The sequence below is a fragment of the Protopterus annectens genome, chromosome 15.part0 (assembly GCF_019279795.1).
Source record: "Protopterus annectens isolate FY-2018-M chromosome 15.part0, PAN1.0, whole genome shotgun sequence".
Classification (NCBI taxonomy): Eukaryota; Metazoa; Chordata; order Ceratodontiformes; family Protopteridae; genus Protopterus; species Protopterus annectens.
The window spans coordinates 338,516,273-338,539,976 of record NC_056749.1 but is presented as its reverse complement, the minus strand read 5'-3'; positions in this window follow the sequence as shown (position 1 = coordinate 338,539,976).

The window sequence follows — 23,704 nt, the reverse complement described above, 5'->3', positions numbered from 1 at the left end:
GGCACACATTCCTACCCCCTCTGCAGACAAGCCATGACTTTATGGGACACAGCATTGACTTATCAAGTACACCTGCAAGCACAATTCCTGCCAGGAAAGAACAATACTCTGGCAGACAAACTAAGCAGAAACCTCACGGATCTCCACAACTGGAAACTGGATCCACAAGTCTTCAGCATGATAACAAAGGAATGGGGATGCCCAGACATAGATCTGTTTGCCTCCCCTCACAACTGCCAACTACAGAAATTCTTAGGGTTGCCACCTTTTCAAATGCCCAAAGTGGGACATTTGTGCTACAGACATCAGATTTTGCAGGGCAAAACATACCCATGGCCAGTACAAAGGACAGAACTTAAGTTTTTTGCCTGAATAAAAGTCTATTCTTGTAGCATTTTAGTTCCTTATTCTGTTTCTTACAACATTTAGGTGTTTCAGATACAGAATAACTGTTTTATGCAACTATGACATAAAATATAGAAAATAATTTTGTCCTAAAATCTCAGGACATTTGCCATTTTTTCACATTTTTTGCAGGACATAACTGCCCAAAGAGGGACTGTCCCTCGCAAAGTGGGACAAGTGGTAACCCTAGAAATTCTGCACAAGGACTTATCACAAGCAAGCATGGAAAGTGGATGCTCTGTCATTCAGCTGGAAAAGTCTAACAGTATATGCCTCTCCTCCCCAAGGTGCTCCTAAAGGTCAGACAAGAGAAGCCAAGAATTATTCTGATTGCCCCAGACTGGCCACTCCAGCACTGGTACCCAATCCTAAAATGTTTTTCTCAAGGCCCAGCCCAGACATTGCCTCTAATTCCTCACTTACTGACCCAGCGAAACAATCAGATTCTGCACAGCCAACACAGGACACTAAATCTGGCAGCATGGCGGATAATGTAACCATTCAAAGCACAACTCTCTCTAAAGCAGTGATGGATGTTATTTTGGAGGCCAGGAGGCCCAGTACCAGAAAATCTTATACAGAAAAATGAAAAAGATTCTGTGCTTGGAACCAGGCACAAGGAATTGACACATCTGTACCAAATATTCCTTAGATTTTCCAATACCTAACTGAGATGCTGGACAAAGGCCTATCCTTTTCATCAATTAAAATTCATGCCTCTCTCATTTCAGCTCATTACAATATGGAACCTCCTATTTTTTCCCATCCTTTGCTAAGGCAGTACCTCAGAGGGGCCAAAAACATAAGACCTCCAAGGAGAGCCCCAACACCTGCATGGGACCTCAATTATGTCTTGGAAAAACTCACACTGCCATCCTTTGAGCCAGCCAATACAGCTGATATAAAGTTTTTATCTTGGAAAACAGCTCTGCTCCTAGCAATAACCTCTGCAAGATGGGTTTCAGAGATACAGGCACTCATGGCTGTGGAACCTTTCATCATTTTCCATCCAGACAGGGTTTCTCTAAGGACGAACCTGACATTTATTCCTAAGGTAGTGTCCAGTGTGGCCCTTAACCAAACCATTCATTTGCCTACCTTTTATCCAAACCCAAAGAATAAGGGTGAGAGACTTCTGCATTCTTTGGACATACACAGACAACTACGCTTCTACTTGGACAGAACTAAAGCTTTCAGAAAAACTGTGCAACTTTTAGTGGCGTATACTGCAGGATCTCAAGGAAAGCCTATCTCAAAACAGACTATTTCAAAATGGATAGGCCACTGCATTCGTTTCTGCTACTCACAACATGGCAAATCAGCGGCCAAGGGCAGTAGGCCTCATTCTACCAGGGCAGCAGCCTTTCTCAGAGGAGTACCAACCAAAGACATTTTAGAGTCTGCAACGTGGAGTTCAGTGCACACCTTTACAAAGCACTACCATTTACCTCTCTACTCTAAATCCAGAGCAGGCTTCACTACTGCAGTTCTGCAGGGCCTTATAGCCTCTCCTAATCCTATTTAGGCCCAGCCACCCAACCTCAGCTTTGGGATTCAACCCAAGTGTAATGACTGCAACAGTGAAACACGATGAACATAGTACAGTTGTGTACCTGCCATAAATGTAGATGTTCGAGTGTGTTCACTGTTGCAGTCCAGGTTACCCACCCACCATCCCCCTTTTCTTTGCTGGGACTTTTCTGTACTTCTCTATCTTATACAACCTATGTAGTGTATTTGCTTGTAGATGAAGGAAATGTTTATTTTACTGCATGCATAATTATTGGCATAACTTTTTTAGCCTACCATTTTGGGGGCATCTGACATCTGGGGCAAGAAAAACTGAAGAAAATGGCGTCGGCTGCATCTTTTATACCCATGGTGCACTGACGTCAGGGAAGAGGCGACAGCAACTGATGCCAGACCTAGACTTTGGAATTCTGGCCGACTGCGGGTAGCCTGCCAGCAGGATAACCCAAGAGTAATGACTGCTTCAGTGAATACAATCTAACATCTACATTTATGGTAGGTACACAACTGTACTTTTCTGTGCATTTAAAGTGTTTTCTTTTTTATTGCATCTGTTTTATTTTCTGAAAAAATATATAAAAATATACTTGTTTCCCACCTTTCTAAGCTAGTATAGTCCAGTTTTCAGGTTAGTGCTGAATTCAGGGCTGTGTTACAAATCTCTGTGTTTGCCCATACCTTACTTGGATAGATGGAAGTTTCTTTGTTCACCTGTGAGAGAGGCGAGCTTTGAGCAGCCTATCTGTCCCTGAAGGAGTGGTTTCAGCCCAGAAATTAGTGGTTTATTGGCCATTTTGGGATAATTTCTATTTCTTTCAATCATCTGCTATACACAACGCGTTTGCCTGGTTTTGCGCACCAGGCAGCGCTGGTTAGCTAGGGTATAACTATTCCTGGCTCCACAAAGTCTCCTCTTCATTTTTTCCCCTTGGAACTAGACAAACTTTCAACTTAAGCAATCAAGCCATTCATTTCTTAGCCCGGCACTTGCTCAAATCTCATAGCAAGCACTTATAAACCCTAGCACTAGACCCCCCCCCCCCCCACCCATACTGTACAGAAGGACAAGGCTCTCTGTTTGTCCTTACCAGCCAATCAGTAAAACAGTTCACTGTACCTATCCAGGCATGTCCAAAGGGCAGTTTCAGGTGTACTCTCCAGTCCAACTGGTGAATCTGGGCATTTTGAGGCAATGTTACAACTGCCTCATGTACACAGACAACCTTCTCCTCCTACCACCAAACTCTAATATATGTGAGAGATGCAATTATACATCTAAACTGGAGGCTAAGCTCTCTCAACCATTGACTGGATCAGACAGTCAGGAAGAGAAGGGAAATACTTGCATCACACCACTAGCCTCAAATAGACCCATTAAACCAGCACTGGCAAAAATCACACATAAATACAAGAAAACATACTTGGAGGCTCAAAATAAAAATCTGCAAAAGCAACAGAGACCTCCAAAGCAGACATCCAAGCAACCTCCACCCCCCCCCCAATACAAACCATGAAACACGTACTTCACAAAACCGGTGTACCATGCAATCACAGCCCTTAAGGCAAAATAACATACCCAACATACTAGTAATAAATGACTCTGTAGTCAGGCACACTGACGTCCCACTCACTAGGCTAAATAAGGAGAAGGTTACTGTTAGCTGCCTGCCAGGTGCCAGGGTCCGCCACATAACACAAGCAATTCAGTTCACTCCAGAAAAAGTACAAATATGACTCTGTCATTGTCCATGTTGGTGTGAATGACCTGAGCCATACCTCCCTGGACCACATGAAAAGAGACATGGAAGAGCTCTCTGATCACGTAGCCCAGGCCAGTATGACCCTGTCCCTAAGTAGCATCCTGCCCTCACCAAGAATGATACCACGATATAAAGAAAAAATTCTCGATTTCAACAATTGGCTAAGTTTCTGGTGTCATTCAAAGGGGATCCAGTGTCTGTCTGCCTGGAATGACATGCTCGACAAGCCACGCTGCTTCGCTAGAGATGGCGTGCACCTGTCACCTTTAGGCTTTTGAATACTGGCCAAGGCTCTTGCCACCCCATAGTGCCTTTTTAGGCAAGGCTCAAAAGACAAACCCACTGCCGTAAATAGCAAAGTAACAAAAAACTGAGGGTAATGCTACTCAGTGCCAGAAGTCTAAACCTCAAAATGCATGCACTTGAGGCACTCCTCAGTATGGAGAAAATCGATGTATGTGCAGTAACAGAAACCTGGTTTAAGGCTTGCTACAGATCACCCACCATGTCCCAGTGCCCCCAATCCGCATTGCTGGAAACACTGGGAAGCATAAAGGTCCTACCAAGCACCCTAATATTAGGTGATTACAATTACCCAAACATTAACTGGGAGAACTACTCAAGTAATAACTCCCTTGCCCAACATTTCCTAGAATTTATAATCTCAAATCCCCTGAATCAACTGGTCAACACTCCCAGCAGAGGTGACAACATATTAGACCTGGTCATCACCAACATGGGCAACCGGTGTTCCACAATGGAGGTCAACCCCTTGCTGGTTAGATCTGAACATAAACAAATCTCTCTGGATATACACATTCCACCCCCCCACCCCGGACAAGGAAACCACAGTGAAACACTTTTCAAAAGCAAACCTCACGTTACTTAAGACAGAGGTGGAAAGTTTCAAAGCCCCCATGCTAAAGGATAAGCTGTCCAAGCTGCAAAATCCTTTACTAATGCATTCTAAGGGCACCTACAAGAATGCATGGATCGTGCTATCCCAAGCAAAACCAAGACTCACTCCAAGAAAAGGAAACGAGTCTGGTGGACTCCTGCCATAAACAAGCTGTACAATAGGATGAGGAAACTAGTACAAAAAATAGTAAAATCCCAAGAAGGGAAGACATCCCTGATCAGTATCAGCAAGAAACTACGATCCCTCATAAAATCATTCAAGGTGAGCTTCAAAAGAAAAATTTCCAAGGACTCCAAAGATAACCAGAAGGCATTCTTTAGCTATGTCACAAATCTAAGTGGCAATCCTCAGATTTGCTTGGAGTTAGTGCAGAATGACACAAAATACACTGAACCGACCAATATTGCCAACATCTTGGCAGACAGGTTCAGTGCAAACTTCACCCCCCCCCCTTTCACCCCCAAAAGGGACCATAACCATACCAGAAGAATGTAGAGCCCCTGAAGTCACAGACACTCAGGTTAAAACAGCCCTCTCCAAAGCCAAAAACACAGCATCAATGGGACCGGATGGTGTCCCAGGCTGCATCCTACACAAGCTAAAAGACTAACCCTTCCCCTAAACACACTGTTCAAACTCAGCCTCTCAACAGGCTATGTACCCATAGAGTGGCGCACAGCAACAGTTATTATGCTCTGCAAAGGTGGAGCCACAACAGACCCCAGGAACTATTGCCCTATAAGCCTGACTAGCTTGGTCTGCAAGGCTATGGAGCACATCATCATGGAACTCATTAACAGAGACATTGGTAACCTCCAAACACTGGATCCTACCCAGTTCGTCTTTGTTAAGGGCAGATCATGCCTCCTAAACCTGGTGGACTTCTTTGAGACAGTTACCAAGGCTATAGATGAGGGAAAGGTGGTACAGACAGCCTACATGGACCTCGCAAAGGCCTTCAACACCATTCCCCATTCTGGTATTCTAGACAAGCTCACCAGCCTGAACATCAACCCCTACTTCACAAGATGGGTTGCCACCTGGCTCACAGACAGAACCCGCATGGTGAGTTGCAGGAGCTAGGTCTGACTCTAAACTGCTTACAAGTGGCGTTCCCCAGGGCTCAGTCCTAGGACCTCTCCTGTTCGACATATACTTCTCAGAGGTACAGGCAAGCATAGGAAGACTATGGCTGACCAAGTTCACAGACGACTGCAAATTAGGGGCTATAATTGACTCTCCAGCTGACACAGACATCCTCCAAGAGGGTCTCACTGAGACGGATACCTAGTGTCAAAATCATTGCCTCAAGCTAAATGCCAAAAAGTGCATAGTCATCCACTTTGGAAAAAACAAAGTACCCACAAACTACCACATAGGTGATAGTCCCCTAAATACAGAAGACATAATAAGAGATCTGGGGACCCAAGTAGATAGTAATTTTTTTTTTGATAATCAGATTACCAAAGTGGTTAGAAAATCCTTCTATGTGGCCCACCTAATCACAAAAGGGTTTGCATCCAGATCAAAAGAGGTCATTGTTCCCCTCTACTCCTCACTTATCAGACCCATCATAGAGTACAATGCCCCATTTGGAATATACCTTGCAAGACACCTGCAACAGCTGGAAAGACCACAGAAGTACCTCACCAAGAGGATCACTGGCCTCAAATAGATGCCCTATGCAGCTCAACTGAAGAAACTCCAGCTGTACTCGGTTGCAATACCACCTAATGAGAGATAATCTCTGCCTGACATACAAGGCCATGTCCAACCCAGAATTGATAGACATGCTCCACTTAAAGAAAACCTTATCCCCTCGAGCCAGACACTCTGGGGATCTAAACCTCACAACAACAATAACTAGGACATGCTGGAGGGATTGATTCTTATCCCAGAGACTTCCCATGCTTTGGAACAAGATTCCAGTCTACATTAGGCATAGCTCCTCACTAACATACTTCAAAAGAAACGTTGATGAGGGGATGGGATACAGAAAGTTTACCATGGGGATCACTTCAGTGGCTTTGCTGGACAGAGGCACAGGGAACTAATCTAAGGAGTCTGCGAAAGCCAACACATTCTGACAAGATTTATAAATGCCTTCGGGCAGATAGCCTAGTACCTACCTATGAAGCTATAGGACTTGCTTGACAGCATAACTTGAGATTTTGCAATGCTCATTTTTAAAGATAGTGCTATGTTGTATAGTTATTCAATACTGTTGTACATAAACCAAGGTGCAAAAGGCAAAGCAATGAATCCAGCTACCATCCGAACCAAATGTATTAAAATCCGCTTTATTTAACCAAGGTCCACATGCAGTTTGAAACATAATCATTGTTTCAAACTGCATGTGGACCTTGGTTAAATAAAGCGGATTTTAATACATTTGGTTCGGATGGTAGCTGGATTCATTGCTTTGCCTTTTGCACCTTGGTTTATGTTTTTTGTTGGTTTCGTGCAAAAACCACCTTCAAATTGAATACTGTTGTACACCAAATCACAATGTTTTGCAATATTAAAATATTTTGACTGACACGACCATCTGTAACAAATGTGCAACTTTCTACAAAATGTAGCATAAACAGACCATTGAAGGACAAGTTGTTTAGACATGAATTTGCTAATTTTTTCTTAGACTGGTTTTGCAATATGAAATTTCTAAAGTATTGAGCTCAGCATGAGACCTATGCTTCCTTCCTTATAAATAGAAAACGTTCAGCTCTTATCAGTGGATACATTTTATTTTAATACAATCTGAAGAACTTTGTGTGGTCATATCATGCATGAGCTTTTGGTGTGGCCATGGCTGCGCAACAGTTAGCGTTGTCACCTCACAGCAAGAGGTTCTCCGGTTTGATTCTCTCTGTCAGAATATTCCATTTTAAATTTAAGAAAATTTGTCGTGCCATTTAAATAAGAAATATATTCATGCAGCTCATCAAAACTCCCTTTCCATACAACAAAAAAAATCATCCACAAATCTTTAATAACATTCAGCTTTACTTTTCAAAACATGCCTGTCACTATATATAAACTTTTTTTCCCACTAATACAATACAATATGTGTATATGTGTTGGCCACTGATGTCCCCATGGCCACTCCTGCCTGTTGCAAATAAGGTTCATCATCAACAAGAAATACATTTTTTTGTTAACACTAGTTCCAGAAGTAAACAAATATTCACTGTATCATTTGCTGGCTTAGACAGTTGATTATTTAAAAATTCTCGTATAGCTTCAAGCCCATAATCATTTGGAATTACCGTGAACAGGGAAGTTATATCCATTGTCACAAGTAAATAATCCAAGTCTCCTTCTGGACTTCTTTTAACATGCCACTCATAAGTTTCCTCAAGAAGTCAGAAGTATCTTTAACCACACTAGGGCACATATGCAAAAACTGACGACCTTTTCTGCAGGTATACAGACAATGGTTCACTCACCCACCCCCTTCCTGAGACAGTGGATCTCAGTGGTGGGATGGTGAGCAACCTATGAATTTTAGGTATACCATACATCTGAAGGATTCTGGGACAAGGCAAAGTAAATTAATTAAACAATGTAATATTGATACCACCACTAAGCTGCAAGTTGTATATAGCCATGTTTACAAAAAGGGCTCCTGTATGGTACAAATGTTAAAAAGAAGTATTATAATTTAAAGTATGATGAGTATGAAGCTATGAAAACCTTGAAGAGTGATACTAACATCATTATTAAACAAGCTGATAAGGGTGGGGCCACTGTAATCATGTGATACTAACATTATGAAACAAGCTGATAAGGGTGGGGCTACTGTAATCATGTGATACTAACATCATTATTAAACAAGCTGAAGTTAGAAAATGTATCGGTGATGCAAACTTAAACTTAAATTTTGACGTTTTTTGGTTGCCAAACAATTTCAACATTAGTTCATGTTATAAATTTTGATACAGTTTTAATGTACATATTTTGTTTATATTGTGTTTTTAATCACAATTAGTAAAGGGATGTTTATCCTTGTTTTAATTTTTGCAGGTTTTATTACACATCTTTTTATATGAGGCACATCTTATGTATGTGAGTGCTTAAAATTGTAGATGTTGCTTTAAATGTCTTGATTAGTTAATTAACATAAGCATGTCATTGGTTTGTTATCGTATTTAAGCAAGGTGGTTTGACTTGGTTTTTATTGTCTGAAGAAACGTTCAGTGGGAGAACGTGAAAGTGCTAACTTTTTTTCATTAAAGTTTCTGTTGCTTCAGCCGTGGTGTTACCTCTGGATTTTGTTCTTATACAATCATGGACTTCTTCAGAACACAATACAAAGCAATTAATTCTTTAAATACCTAATCTCATTAATGACATCACTCAAATCCAAGTTCACGGCACATCTTAAAGCATTAGTCCAAATATAAATTCTAATATTACAATTATTAAGACACATATACAAAAAATATATAAATAACACATTAATGTTAAAATAATACTTTAGTATTAAAATACTCTGAAATGTTTTGTTAAGAATCCTAAAATTTTAACTGTTTTAACTTCATAACACTATCGATAGAGATAGTCTCATTCAGATCAGGGTACTTTTCAGCACCCAGTGTTAACTACCATTACATTTCTATATCCATTAAGCTGATTTTCCATGGACCACCCCGACACCAAAATTAATGTATCCCAAGATCCAAAATTTAAAATAATATCCTGGAAATTCTAGGGCATGTTTTCCTACTGCACTTTTTTATTAACATGATTCCGGTTAGCATCGTATACATGCTTATAAATACATTCCCCTCAGCATACTTTCTGTTTTTCCAACATAGTACCCAGAACATTTTTGACAGGCTGCTATGTAAACTATAAATGTGGAGGTTCAGTTGTAGGAATTGTTTGACATGCGGACAACCCATAGATATGAATGGGCTGCTGCAATGTCAGAAAAAGCAAAAACAAATCTGTATGTTTGTGCGTATGTGTGTGCATGTGTATGTGTATGTGAGAGAGAGATCGGAAAAATGAGAGAGATGTGTGAGTGAATGCAGGTATGAATGATGAAGTGACTGTATGTGTCTTTGTGAGATTGGAAGAGTGATAGAGATGTGTGAGTGAGTACAGGTATGAATGAGGAAGTAACTGTGTGTGTGAGATTGGCAGAGTGAGAGCAATGTGTGAGTGAATGCAGGTATGAAGAAAGAAGTGACTGTGTGAGTGTGTGTGTCATATCCCCAAAGCTCTTAGAGCAAGAAATATAGACAAAGCCATAAATAAAAGTGGATAGATGTCCCCAAATAGGAACAATTTTAATAAATATTGCTCTTACAAATTTAGAAAGTTCAAACAGCAAAAATAAAGGCAAAAATATGGGAGCAGTCTCTTAGTGTAGTTAGCGATTTCGTGAAGTTTAATAACCAAACTTCCTCAGACAAAAGCAGTGAACCAAACAAATACTCTTAAGTACTTATCTGTTTGATTTGGTTTATTGCTTTTGTCTGAGGAAGTTTAGTTATTAAATTTTACGAAAGCGCTAACTACACTAAGAGACTGGTCCCGTGTTTTGCCTTTATTTTTGCTTTTTGTGTTTTTTCTTGATTCTAAATTTAGAAAGTTGATAGAATAACAAGTTTTGCATTAGCATGAATTTTCTTCTTCTTCTTTTTGGCTGCTCCCGTTAGGGGTCGCCACAGCGGATCATTTGTTTCCATTTCTTCCTGTCCTCTGCATCTTGCTCTGTCACACCAACCACCTGCATGTCCTCTCTCACCTCATCCATAAACCTTATCTTAGGCCTTCCTCTTTTCCTGTTACCTGACAGATTCATCCTTAGCATCTTTTTCCCAATATACCCTACATACCTCCTCAGCACATGTATAAACCAACATAATCTTGCCTCTCTGTTTGTCTCCAAACCTTCCAAACTGGGCTGACCCTCTAATATATGTATTCCTAATCCTGTCCACCCTCATCATGCCTAGTGCAAATCTTAACATCTTTAACTCTGCCACGTCCAGCTCTGACTTCTGCCTTTTTGTCAGTGCCACTGTCTCCAACCCATATAACATAGCTAGTCTGACTACCCTCTTGTAGACCTTCCCTTTCACTCTTACTGGTACTCGTCTGTCACAAATCACTCCTGACACTCTTCTCCACCCACTCCATCCTGCCTGTACTCTCTTCTTCACCTCTCTTCCACACTCACCATTACTCTGAACTGTTGATCCCAAGTATTTAAACTCATCCACCTTCGCCACCTCTACTCCCTGCATCCTCACCATTCCTCTATCCTCCCTCTCATTCACACACATATATTCTGCCTTAGTCCTGCTGACCTTCATTCTTCTTCTCTCTAGAGCATATCTCCACCTCTACAGGGTCTCCTCCACATGTTCCCTACTCTCACTACAGATCACAATGTCATCTGCAAACATCATAGTCCATGGGGACTCCTGTCTGATCTCGTCTGTCAATCTGTGAATTTTCTGAGGGGTATGAATTCTGAAACTCAAATGTCTGTCATCATTTTCTAACTTCAGTCTTTAACATACCTATTAACCTGTCAGTGAAAGAAATCTGGAGAAAGACTGACACAATGGGGGGGGGGCAGAGGCCCAAAAAATAGGGACATATTTGAATATTACTCTCATAAGCTTAGAAAGGTCCTAAAGTAATGGGATTTGTTTTAACATAGTTTTCTGTAGAATTTGAAGTCTGAAACTCAAATGTGTGTCATTATTAGTGACTTCACTCCTCAGATCATCCCAGTAATTTGTCAGAAAAGCACCGATTTTATGAGGAACAGACCAAGAATAAGTGCCAAAAATCTGTATAGTTCAGAAGCACTTTTGCTAAACAACCACAATTTTATGATTAATGGCCCAAAAATGTGAGGCGAAAATCTGTACAGTTGAGAGGTATGGCTGTGTGTGTGTGTGTGCATGAAAAAGTCCTCCTGAACACTGCATTTAATAACAAGATGTCTTAAACAAGTTTTGTTCATAGGAAGTAAGGAAGCATATATTTAAGATTTTTTTTTTGTTTGTTTGTAAGTGTTTCTAAAGTGTTTTATATGCAAAGAAAAGTAAAATAAACACTAGACTGAGGCAAACATTTGATTAAGTGACATTTAATAAGAACCTTATGTACGTGTTTCGACTTATATAGAAATTTAACTTAAGGACAGACTAAAAAGCAGATCTCATCCTTAACCTAAGGACTGCATGTATTGCTAAATGCTGAAAGATGCTTTATGGATTTGGCGCTTGTAGAGACATTTTTCTCAGTTACACAGTTACATGGTTAACCAATATTGCTTGATTTCAGCATGTCAAAAAATCATATAATCAGTTTGTAATGTTGATATACACATTTGGAATTCAGATGAAATAATTTAGCATTTTCTCTACTGTTGTTTGATCTTGGAGTTTATAGTTTATTTATAGTTTGGGGAGGGGGGGGGTGCAGGGTGACTTGCCCAAACATCTGTAATCATTAATGATATACTGCTATTCATTATTCTTGTGTTTAGGAAAAGTGGCCTTAGTGCTCCTATAATGAGCATAATATACACATTATGGAAGTGTGTTTGAGTATTCTGAGGTGATGCATGGCTCATAGGAAACCATTATAATTATTTATGATGATCTGTTAACAAGATTCACTGCCTATACTTGTATACATGATATACATTTTGTTTTTGAAATAATTCACAATAGGCCTTATAGCTATTTAAATGTTTCATACCTGCTCTCTGATCATGCAGAATATTGGCAATAACATCATGCACAGGATGTTGCACAGTAATTTTCCGTCTTTTAATCTATATGTCCTTAATAGTATTAATTTATTAGCATGTACTTAGTGGAAAAGTCCAACTGAGCCCAGGAAGTGACACCTTTCCATAGGAAGCCTGGGGAGAAAAGCAACAAAACACAGGTTTAATATTTACATGGTGAGTAATGGAATACGTGTGTTCGAAAGTTTTACAAATTTCAGGAACACAGTTTGATATTGTAAAAGTTTTAAATGGATAATATATACAATAGAGGGTTTTCAGAAACATGGCAATAGTTTTGCTGTTCCACAATACACAGCACATAAAGTGGAGGAGTGTAACATTTCAACTATGAGATAGATTTGCTTAATCTACACTCATAATCACTCCACAGCTTCTGCATTGCTGACTATAATAAGTGTGTAGTATATTTGTATAGAAGCACAAAATATCGTTTTATAGAATGTATTGGAAACACTGCTTGTATATATTACATAACTGCCAGAAACAGGGATATGACTAAAGGCAATTATAGTTATGGAAGAGGAGCAGAAAGACATAAATAAGAAAGCAAAGAGCACCTGGAAATGGTACACTGGTGAGAAGTAGTAGATTGATAGGAGTATGAGAGCAGCAGAGCTAGGAATCCTCAAGCTGATGTTTTAAGGTCATCTAAGGTATTTCAAGAGCTCATGTATTTTGCTACTAAATGCAGCTCAGAAAGGTTGCTGTTTAGAAGCTGTGGATGTGTGTCTAACTTGAGATTTATTTTGCTGGTTTTACTGTAGCATTTATTGGTTACATTGGGCATATGTAGCCCCCATTGCAGCACCTGAAATTTGAAGGTAGTATTCCCCCTCCAAAAATATAAAGCTGTTATTCAATGTTAAATCAAGTCGGTAGTTACTACACGTACATTGTGATCGCCCTAAATACAAAACATCCTTGCTTTTTATTATAGATGGGACAATTATGATAAACGTCTGGGGGGATTTACACACACAACTTGAGTTTAAGGAACTAACTTGGCAGCTCAGGCTTAATGCAGCTGCTGCTCCAGGCATTGATGATACAGTTTCTCTTTCCAGCATTTTAAAGATGAAAGCAGCTTTGAGGTGATTTCTTACCATAATGTTAAAACAATTTCAGCGTTAAACATTGTATGTGATTGATTTAGCTGTATTTCTTTATCTAGTCTTTGTAAAACAACAGCAAGTTTCAGATCTGGTTCTTTACGAAATTGCACTTGAGTGACATTATAATTTATTCCTCAATTTTTAATGTAATTGCATGAATTGTTTGCATTTAAATGGATTTTAATGGCAGACTGTTACTCTGATGAAGTCTTTACTTTTGTAAGATAAAAGCACTCAGTCTGTGGTTTATTTTATTAAAATTCATTAAAGTGTGTTGAAGTTTGTCTTGTAGTGTCTGTTCCACTAAACTGCAGTGGTGGTGCTGCGGTAGCATTGTCGCCTCACAGTAAGACGTTGTCCTGTTCGATTCTCAGCTAGAGCGTCTTCTGTGTGGAGACATGCTTGAATGGGCGTACCTTCTTTGAAGGTTGTGCGTCAGGGCTGGCAACTCGGCACGTAAAAATCTACTGCCAATCATTCGCGGACCGGAGTTCCACTGTGGTTACCTCTAACCGGGAAAAGCCGAAAGAGACAACAACAACTTGATACTTTTAAAGTAGGAGATATAGACTGAGAGGGGGGGGGGTCATATAATTAGCTTTGATATGATAAGGTGTTTTGATGGTAAGTCAGACTTGGAGGAGTGAGTTCCAGGTTGTTATCTTATCTACAGGTGATTTTTTTTTAAGAATATGGAGAAACTATTGCCTTTATCGTCTTCATCTAATGGGCCTAAAAGCATGGTAGCTACAGAAACCGTACACTGATGGAGTGGTATCATAAGTCTTGAACTAGGTCTCTGAGGATGCCTATGGTGATGTTTTCCAGGATACAGAATGAATGGAGTGGAGTTTTTATCAGGCTTCCTAGAATTGAGCAGCAATACTTTTATACTGTCCAGTTTCTGATTTGTTATGCTGGAAGCTTTAGAAGACTGACATTGCCTAAAAAGGCACTATGTGGTTCGACAAGAATTTAGACAGTGTACAAAAGCTTAGGGGATAGGTGCAGGCCATCCCTGGAAAAGCAGTTAGGCCTGTCTACTATTTCATCACAGGCTGTTATATATTTTACCATATTATAATAGCACCAGAAGCTAAGACAATTGTTGAATTTAATACTCTTTTGTTTTATTGCAGCATCATAATTGCCCAAGGCAGAAGGCTGCGAAAGCTAAGTTCATATTTCCTCAGACACATATTCCGGTAGCTACATCATGTCTGTGTTCATATGATCTAGGAAGGCATGTTTCAAATACTTTACAGTCATGTGCACTATAACAGTGTTGTATTTGTACTTGTAGTTCAAGGACGTGAGTGCCTGCATCACATGGTAAATCCTGGCACCTGATAGAAAATTGACTGACTTTCTCCTTGCACAGCTCGAAGAAACGGGCTTTGGTATGTCTCATGGTAAAATCAGCTATGACAAGGATATTTGAATGTGTGGAGGTTTACCTTATGGCCTTTTGAACTGAGTCAGTGTAGTAAGTACTTAGAAGAATGTTTCAAACTGGTTCGTGTCTGTGTTGTGTGTTTCTGAGATCACTGAGGGTACTTGTTTCTTAGGTGACATTTAGGAGGGCCTCCATGTTGTAGATTGGTTATTTTTAAGAGACTCAGCATATGCAGGTATGTATGTTTGGCCTAAACTATACGTGATTAGTTTAGTTTAGTATGGTGTCGTGTGGTACTGACAACCTGCTTGTTATTTTTCTGACTTTGTCTCAGAGCTTTGCCTCCAATAACATTATGTAACTACATCTGTCACAGACTGTGTCCGTAAACATGAGACGATTGCTACATTCTCTCAGGATGCTCATTACAACCAAGCTGGATAATAGAAACAGTTTGGAAGTCCAAATCCATGGTCCTAGGTGCTTACTGATAGGGGCTGAAGGTGGAATACTGCCTTTGAAGTTTGTGGTTGATTACTGGAGGTGTTACTTCTTTGGTTGTTGAGATGGTGCTCGTTTGAACACAACTGCACACAGGTAGTAATCAATGAGCCTTTGTTCCTTCCCTCAACAGAAGCAAAAGAGTTGCACTAATACAAAACTGCTTCTTGACAGATAGCATGAACCCAAATATTGCTGGGTTCAGTATATTTGCTATAGACTTCTCCTGGAAGATATCCTTGATAAAACCTACAGCAGCTGGAAGGAACTCAAAGCAACCTACACAAAGACCCTGAAGAGGTTATAACTTTATTTACTTATTAGAACATATGTGTGGTCATGAATCCTTTGCTGAAGTTTCCCACTTGTTTTGATGAAATTAAAAATACGATATGAAGTGTATGCAACTACATAAACAATCTCTATTTTTTAATACCACAGTTGAAATATTTTTGCTTCCGTTTGTTCTTCCTGTTTACTCATCACAATAATATGAGCTTTTAGCAATTAACCTACCACTGTAACAAAGACTTGTATTCCCTTCCTTTTTTGTGAAACATTCTCTTCCACTCCGTTACTTTGCTTCTTTTTAATAAACTTTTTAGGTTGTCACCCTTGATGTAAAATAAGGGCTCTCAACCACAGCCCCAGGGATGGCGGTATCTTCCAAAGATTTCTTACTATAATTTTCATATCAAAACTGTCATTACTAAAGTTTATTCTCATCTGCAAGTATTTGTTTTGTTTGTGCCTATAACTGATGTCAAACTGTTTAGTTCCCTTTTCAGTTTCATCCCCTAATAATGGGAGACATTTATAATGCTGAAAGGCTGAACTGCATTATGCTGAACAGAAAATGCAGAAAACGGGATAGTCGACAAGATCGCTGTATAACTAGGTCTGGGAATTTGCCCTTTCTCACCTGCACTGCTGTGTTGGTGTTGGTATATATATAATTATCAGGGAGTGTGGAAAGTGCAGGAGACTACCCCCTCTCTCACACACACATACACACACACACACACACACACATACACAATACGTACCAAGTTTTCCAGCTTTCGGAGTTGTGGTGTTTTCAAGCAGTTTGGCATTTCAGCTATTTGGCTTTATAAATACATTACTCTAATAGCACAGGTTTGCATTTTGATGTCCTCACTTTCCTCATCTGTTCAGTAATTTCACAAACTTCTGCTTCGCTGTAACATCTTTATGTAAATATGTGTGTTGTTCTATCATATTTTGCTCAAAATTTGCTTCTTCACCTAGGGACCAGGATCATCTGACTTCTATGTTCACTTTTAGGCCTGTTCGATGTATGCTGCTATAATTATCATAGGAAGTCCCACAGGCCTGCTTTTTGTAAAGACAACACTCAGTTTTCCTCTGTCAAGTCCCTAAAATATTGTACGCCTAAACATTGGACCACTTACTCAGACTAGTCTGCTGTACAAAAACTGGGTCATTTTCTTTTTGTGTAGTATAAGAAATGACCCATTTTTTTCTGAACTCCCTGGTGACAAATCATCAGTACATTGACTGTCACCACTAATATACTGAATAAAAGCTGACTGACCTAGACAGATCTGCATAACTGGGAGTCATAACACTCTATTTGTGTTGAGTATTTTTTTTTTTTTAAAAGGAGGAAATTATTTTCAAGAATTTGTTCAAACAATTTAATGAAATATACGACCCATGCCTTTCTTACACTGTGTTGAATTAATGAAAGCAAAGCATATACATCCAGTTTAGGTAACCAAGTCTACTGCATAATTGTAACACCCATTAATTTTTCAGTAAAATCAAAACATCCCTATTATGTACAAGGGTTCATACATATAATGTGGTTCAAAGTAGTAGCTATTAGACTGGAGAATGCTTTTGTTTTGATTTTTCAGCTGACACTACTGGCCTAAAAGGGATGCCTGTTTTATTTTTGTTTGCCTTGGTAATTTCATATGTACACTATTGTATGTATGTGTGTGTCTGTGTGTGTATGCTCGCATGTTTGTATCTCCCTGTAGTCTTATACATACTTGAAAAGAGCTTTGAGATAAGTGCCAAAGCCACAAATTGCAAGCCAAGCTCTAATAATGTTAAATATTAAATTTAGTACACAAGTAAGACACCCACTTATTACCTTTTACTAATCTATCTTTAAATTTGAAAGATTCAAATTTATGTTTCCTTTCAGATTTCACATGGCTGCAGTAATTGCATAACCTATATACTGAACAGCACTTGTTGAACTTTGGAAAGGGATGCCCCTTTGGATTTTATATTTTTTAACTTGATGTATCTCTGTTTATTTTAAGTACTGGCTATCTTTTTGTTCCTTTGGCAGTATAACAAATATGTATGGATTTGCTGTATTTATAATTTAAATATATTTGTCAGTTAGTTTAAACTTACTATAAATATTTTATACTGGCACAAGTTGCCAGAAGTATCACTTTCAAATTAGATAATTGCAATCTTTTATTTTATTTTGTGTTCTGAAAATATGATTTTATTTTGATTGTAATGAATTTAATTCTACAGGATTCAATGGTGGGGGGGGGGGTTATGTTTTCTTAAACTTTGAGGAACACTGAGGACACAATTCATAAAAGCTATCTCATGGAAAAGTTATGGAATTTAGAAAGAGTTCTACTGTAGTACTTGTGTATGAAGACATACAGCAATTCAGTTGGCTGTCTCAGTGACCATGTCGCAGGCTAATGAGCCAGTCTGGGTGAAAGGCATATGTCAGTTAGTTATGTGCTCTCCCGCAGAACTGCCTGTGGTAAGGCATTTACACAGTGAGTGACTCAGACAATGGCTTTTCTCCATAAAGTAGCATAGATACTCCTGTGTGCTCATACTAATAAACATGGATAGCATAGAGACCGTGATTCACCCTTGCAGAAAAGGTAAGCTCTGGGTAATATAGTACTGAGGTACTATTAGGGGGCATTTGCACGAGTGCAAGCAAGAAGGTCGTGTGGGTGTTTGTGTATGTGTATATGTGTGTGTGTGTGTGTGTGGGTGCCTGGAAGGTAGTGGTAGGGGAGTTAGTGAAGGGGTAAGTGAGGCAGATGTGTATGTGTGTGTATGGCTATATGGATAAATGTGTCTATAGGTGTGATTAAGTTGGAGTGGGCATGTGTGTATGGGTGTGCAAAGGAAAATGTGAGTGTGGGGGGGTTGTCATACTTGCAAACAGCCCCTCGAATAATGAGCAGAGCCTGCAACACTGGGTCAGGAGGCACTACTTGCCACCAGGTTATGTCCTCAGCTATGTGCCTTAAAGGCTCATAGGGTCAGGAGGAAAACTAGACACCATGGATTACACTCCTTAATGTACCTTAAAGGCACTTAAATGCAATGTGGTTCAGACAGGGAACATGAAATACCAGGGAGATGTATTGTATATCTCATGCCTTTATACCTTATAAACATAATGATGATAGGCGGAACCTCTAGACACCAGGGATAATTAGGAAGATGTGGATTATGGGAGAATGGCAGATACCAGGACTACTCTATATGGTGTGCCTTTAAGGCAAGCATTTAAAAAAAAAACATGATGTGGGGAACCACTAGACACCACAGATAAGTGGCATGCCTTAAAAGGTACCAAAAGTAATTCCATCCATCTACCCAACTCCCACAGAGAATATTAGTCCTCACCACCACCACTATAAATCAAGGATGTCATGCTAAAAATAAATAGGTGAAAAAATGAAGTCATAAGGGCAGGATTTCAACCTTGAACTTAGTGCAGCAGTTTTTAAACATATACCAAGAATCTCAGTCATTACGCAATGCCTACAACAGTTTGACCTACAGGGGTGAGTTCAGGGAATGTTAGGCATAACTCTCCATCTCATTGCACAAGACAGCAGGACAAAAGCCACAATTAATTATGGGACAAAACTTTGGAACATTTGAGCAATTCCATTTCATGAGAATTTAGACTTACTGCATTTCCAGCATGGAAGATCTTTTGGTTGTAAATGGTCTTTAATGTTGGAATGGGGGGTAAACTGACGGTGTCTAAATCATAACCTCAACAGCTTAAGTTGTCAAATCCTAAAACATCGAAATCTAAGCATCAAAAGCTTTCAATAGCGAATGGCCACTTAATCAAATTCTTTCCTTGGGAAAGAATTCGTGAGGCAATCCGCAAACAAAATAAACACACCCAAATGTAGTGGGGGGCTTCATCACCCACACTTCCCAATGTGGGGGGCTGTGCCCCCCACTCCCCCCATAACTAAATATACCAACTGTGAGATTGCTCTACATTGGGGGTAAGGACAAATCCCCAATAACAGCCACACAAATTCTTTCCCAAGAAAATAATTTGATTATGTGGCCATTCGCTATTGTAAGCTTTCAACACTTAGGTGTCGATGTTTAAGCATTCGACAACCGAAGCTGTCGATAATACAATAGGAACCCAACTGACACCTATTGACACACTTAGTCTGTGAGGTGAGAGGAGGGGTAAATATCTGTCTTTCGGGATTTCAGCACATTCCCTTATTGCTATTCAAGTAAACTGCAGCATAAATTTAGCCCATGAATCTGTTATCACTAGCATGTAATTAGATACATGTGGAATATGAGTAACATGGATATGCCTTTTCTTAAACTTTTTTGTCTTTAATTATATAATTATTTAGAAACAACCTATTCCAGTATTCAAAGAAAATTTACCCTGCACCTGGAGCCAGTTGAAGATCACAGGTTGTACAGAAAGTACTTTCCTCAGTTGAAAATTTAGCTGAGAATATTGGTATCAAATAATCTTTATATCAAGCTTATTATGGATTTACTGGGCATAAAATGGATAGTGTACCATTCTCTCAATCTCAGATGGCTAATGCACAGTACAATTGCTTTCCTATCCAGTTGTCCCACGTATTGTGCTTATTTTCATTGGTTATATTATGGTTGACCTAGAAATTTGCAAAGAAATTGATATTCCTGCCTCTGGTTCTGTTTCTATGCCTTCCCTGAAAATAATTCTCTCTAACTATTTTGTAGCCGTCTTAAGTCCCATATGAAGGAAAGTATTGCACTGATTGAAAAATACTACCATGTGTAAGAATATATTTTCCCATCCAGAAAACCATAATGTTTTTTTTCTGCATCCCTAGCTTGGTCATATTCCTGTGCTTCTGCCACATCATAATGATAAAAGCTGGGTAGTTTAACCCCCATTTCAAAGTATGCATAATTAATTTATTTTCTACTGTCACTTGGTTTTTCATCTCTTGCCATAAAAACTTGGAGAACACACTCTGAAGAGTATTTTACTATTTCAAAAGCACTATTTGCAAAAGCCTTCTAACAATCTACCAACATACAGAATTTGAAATACTTCACTCAAAAATGATAGATGTCAAGATGATTATGGTGCAAACTTAACAGAAAGATGAATGCCCAAGTATTGGCATTCCATTACTAATTCTATTAGATAATCCTACAAGTGTCTGACTATATCCATAATTGTTTGAATAACTGGGAATATATTTTTGTCTTTTGAAATTTTAGGGTCCAAATACTTAAGTGAAAGAATTAATAGTATTTGATATTAATGTTGTCGAATTAGCAGGGTGGTAATCCATACCTCACTATTGTATGTGAGTCACACTGTTCAGTTATTACATATTTGTACTAGACATGAGGATTTCTAATCTCTTCAAACCTAGTATGTAGCAAATGTTCTAAGTAGTACACATTGAATATCAATAAAAAAAAATGGGCAGCCTTTCCACAGGTCTTTCAAACCCTTAAATAATTAGGTTGTATTCCATGTACACCTGCTAAAACAATGGGGTTAGCATACAGAGTGTAGCACTGCATTATGAATGCATCATGCAACCTCATTTCATTCCAGTCAACTGAGTCAAAAGCGTGACCAAAATCTACAATTAATAACAGCACGTTGAGTTCTTACTCTGAGATAATAAGTGTAAATTAGGTAGGTTCTTAGGAGATCCACTCCCCTATTTCCACTCTAGGTTTAAAAAGTCATTGATGTTTACTAGGTATTAACTTTGGTATGGTTTTCTTCAGTCCGTTTGCTGAAATTTTTGGTAAAATTCTTTAAATCAACCTGAAGTAGGAAAATGTATATATTACTTGGTGTGCAATTAATCTGCCTATTTCTTGAAATATAATTTCCCTAGCAGTAGATAATTTAGGAACCCTGCTTACCTTATCTGCATTATACAAAACACACAAGCGGTCTTTCCAATAAATGAGCACATTTATTATAGGAATCTGCTGTGAAACTGCTTGCTCTTGTGATTTTTTTGCCAGATATCAGACTGGCTAAAGCTGCCTTAATATTTGTCATAGAAACTTTCTATGCTAAGGCCCTTAGAGCTCCTAAGAATATGAAACAAGGGTCAAAGCTCTTCGCAGAGTCTTCAATGTGAGTGGTATTAATAAATTAATTTATGAACTACTTCTGATATTCTTTGGACATGGCTGAAATAATTTAGAATTGATCTGTAATAATAGCACCTGTGGCATACTTAACATTGTGAGACAAGATCTTGGGGTCTTTGTTGGGATCACCTGGGCAGAATTCAATGGGAATTCATGCTTTTATACCAGAAAAATAATTCTGTATTGGTCCCACTTCTCTTGAATATGGCAATTCAATGTGGCTTTGTATAATTGCCACATTTCAGTAATTAGAAATCTATGTACTAATTGTATTCATTCTTTGAATTTTCATCAGTCAAGTAGGGTCAAAATTCCAAATGTATTCACATTTAATTAACAGGGAGACATCCAGCCTTATTTTGTATAGTTTGTGTTCGAGTAGTATCTGTTCTAGTACTGAAAATATAGGTCACATATCAAACCTACAGGCAATAGTCATCTGATGACTGATGTATGGCATTCTGGGTGGACTGGAGGAATTCCCTCCACCAGTCTACTAGTCCTAATTCCTGCGTAGAATTATGTTAAATTGTCCTTTTCAGTAATCTGTTGTTACCTGCTGGGTCATGTCTGGCTAAGCATCAGTCACCCTTGTTTAAATGTAGCCCAGATGATTAACTGTTTTTTTTTTAGATCTATCATTAAACTGTTCCATTAGGATATATCATTTGAATTTGGATTGTAATTGTTAACCAAAGTGCATAAAACTGGTCATGAAGCTTAGTACGTTGATTTGCTCTGACCTCTCTCTCAGTAACCTCCAGAAAACCACCCAACACTGCTTTACTGAAGTGGAAAAATGGTTTACTGAACGGAAACTTATCCTAAACCCGAAAAAAACTAACCTACTACTAATTCTCCCCACCTTAGCCTCTTCTTTAGGGCTATACCCTCCACTCCCTAACAATATGACCTTCCACGTTCAGTCCACTAATGGGACCATCATTGAGCCTGTCACCAACACCAAATTACTAGGTGTCACAATTGACCATAAGCTCAAATTTGATATTCACATCAGCCAAACTATAAAGACAGTTAACAAGAAACTTGGTTCCTTGTATAGAATTAAGAACTTTCTTATGCCCCATACTAAACTAACTATCGCACATACTCACCTTCTCTCCACCCTACTTTATGCCTCTCCAGTACTTTCCTTCCTCAAAAAAACTGAGCTCAACAAACTCTCAGTAGCTTATAACCACATTGCCAAATTCGTAACTGGTGAACCGTACCGTACTCACCATTGCCTTAACCTAAGAAAACTAGGCTGGTTAGAACTCCTCAATCTTCTTAAGTTTAACCAACTTAATGAAGCATTTAAAATGATCAAAGAACCAGAAAAACCCCCCTCATTGTACAAACTTTTAACCCCCTATTCCAATCTAACTAGTCTTCGTTCCTCTAATAGTGTCATGGTACAAACAACGAAATCCAATAACTCAGGGGGCGATGCTCTCTTTGCCAATTCAATAGGAAAACTATGGAATTCCCTTCCAAATAACCTAAGACTAGCTACCTCTCTCAACCAATTCAAAACTAACCTTAAACTATTCTTTAACTCTCATTGGCTATGTCCCTGCACTAAACCAGACTAAATCTTTTGATCCCTGCCTTCTTTCTTGGCTGGCTCACTAACTAATTCTTTTTCTTTTTTCTCCTATATATCCAGATCCTACCTTTTCTACCTCCTACTGAACTTTGTCCTAATTAACCTATCTTTTCTATTATTTGCTTTTCTTCTAATTACCCAATTTAATTGTATGTATACTTTGGCCTTCCGTGTTTGTTTCCTCCTACAAAATTGTATTTTAGTATGTAATTCAAGGTCTGTTTGATCATTGT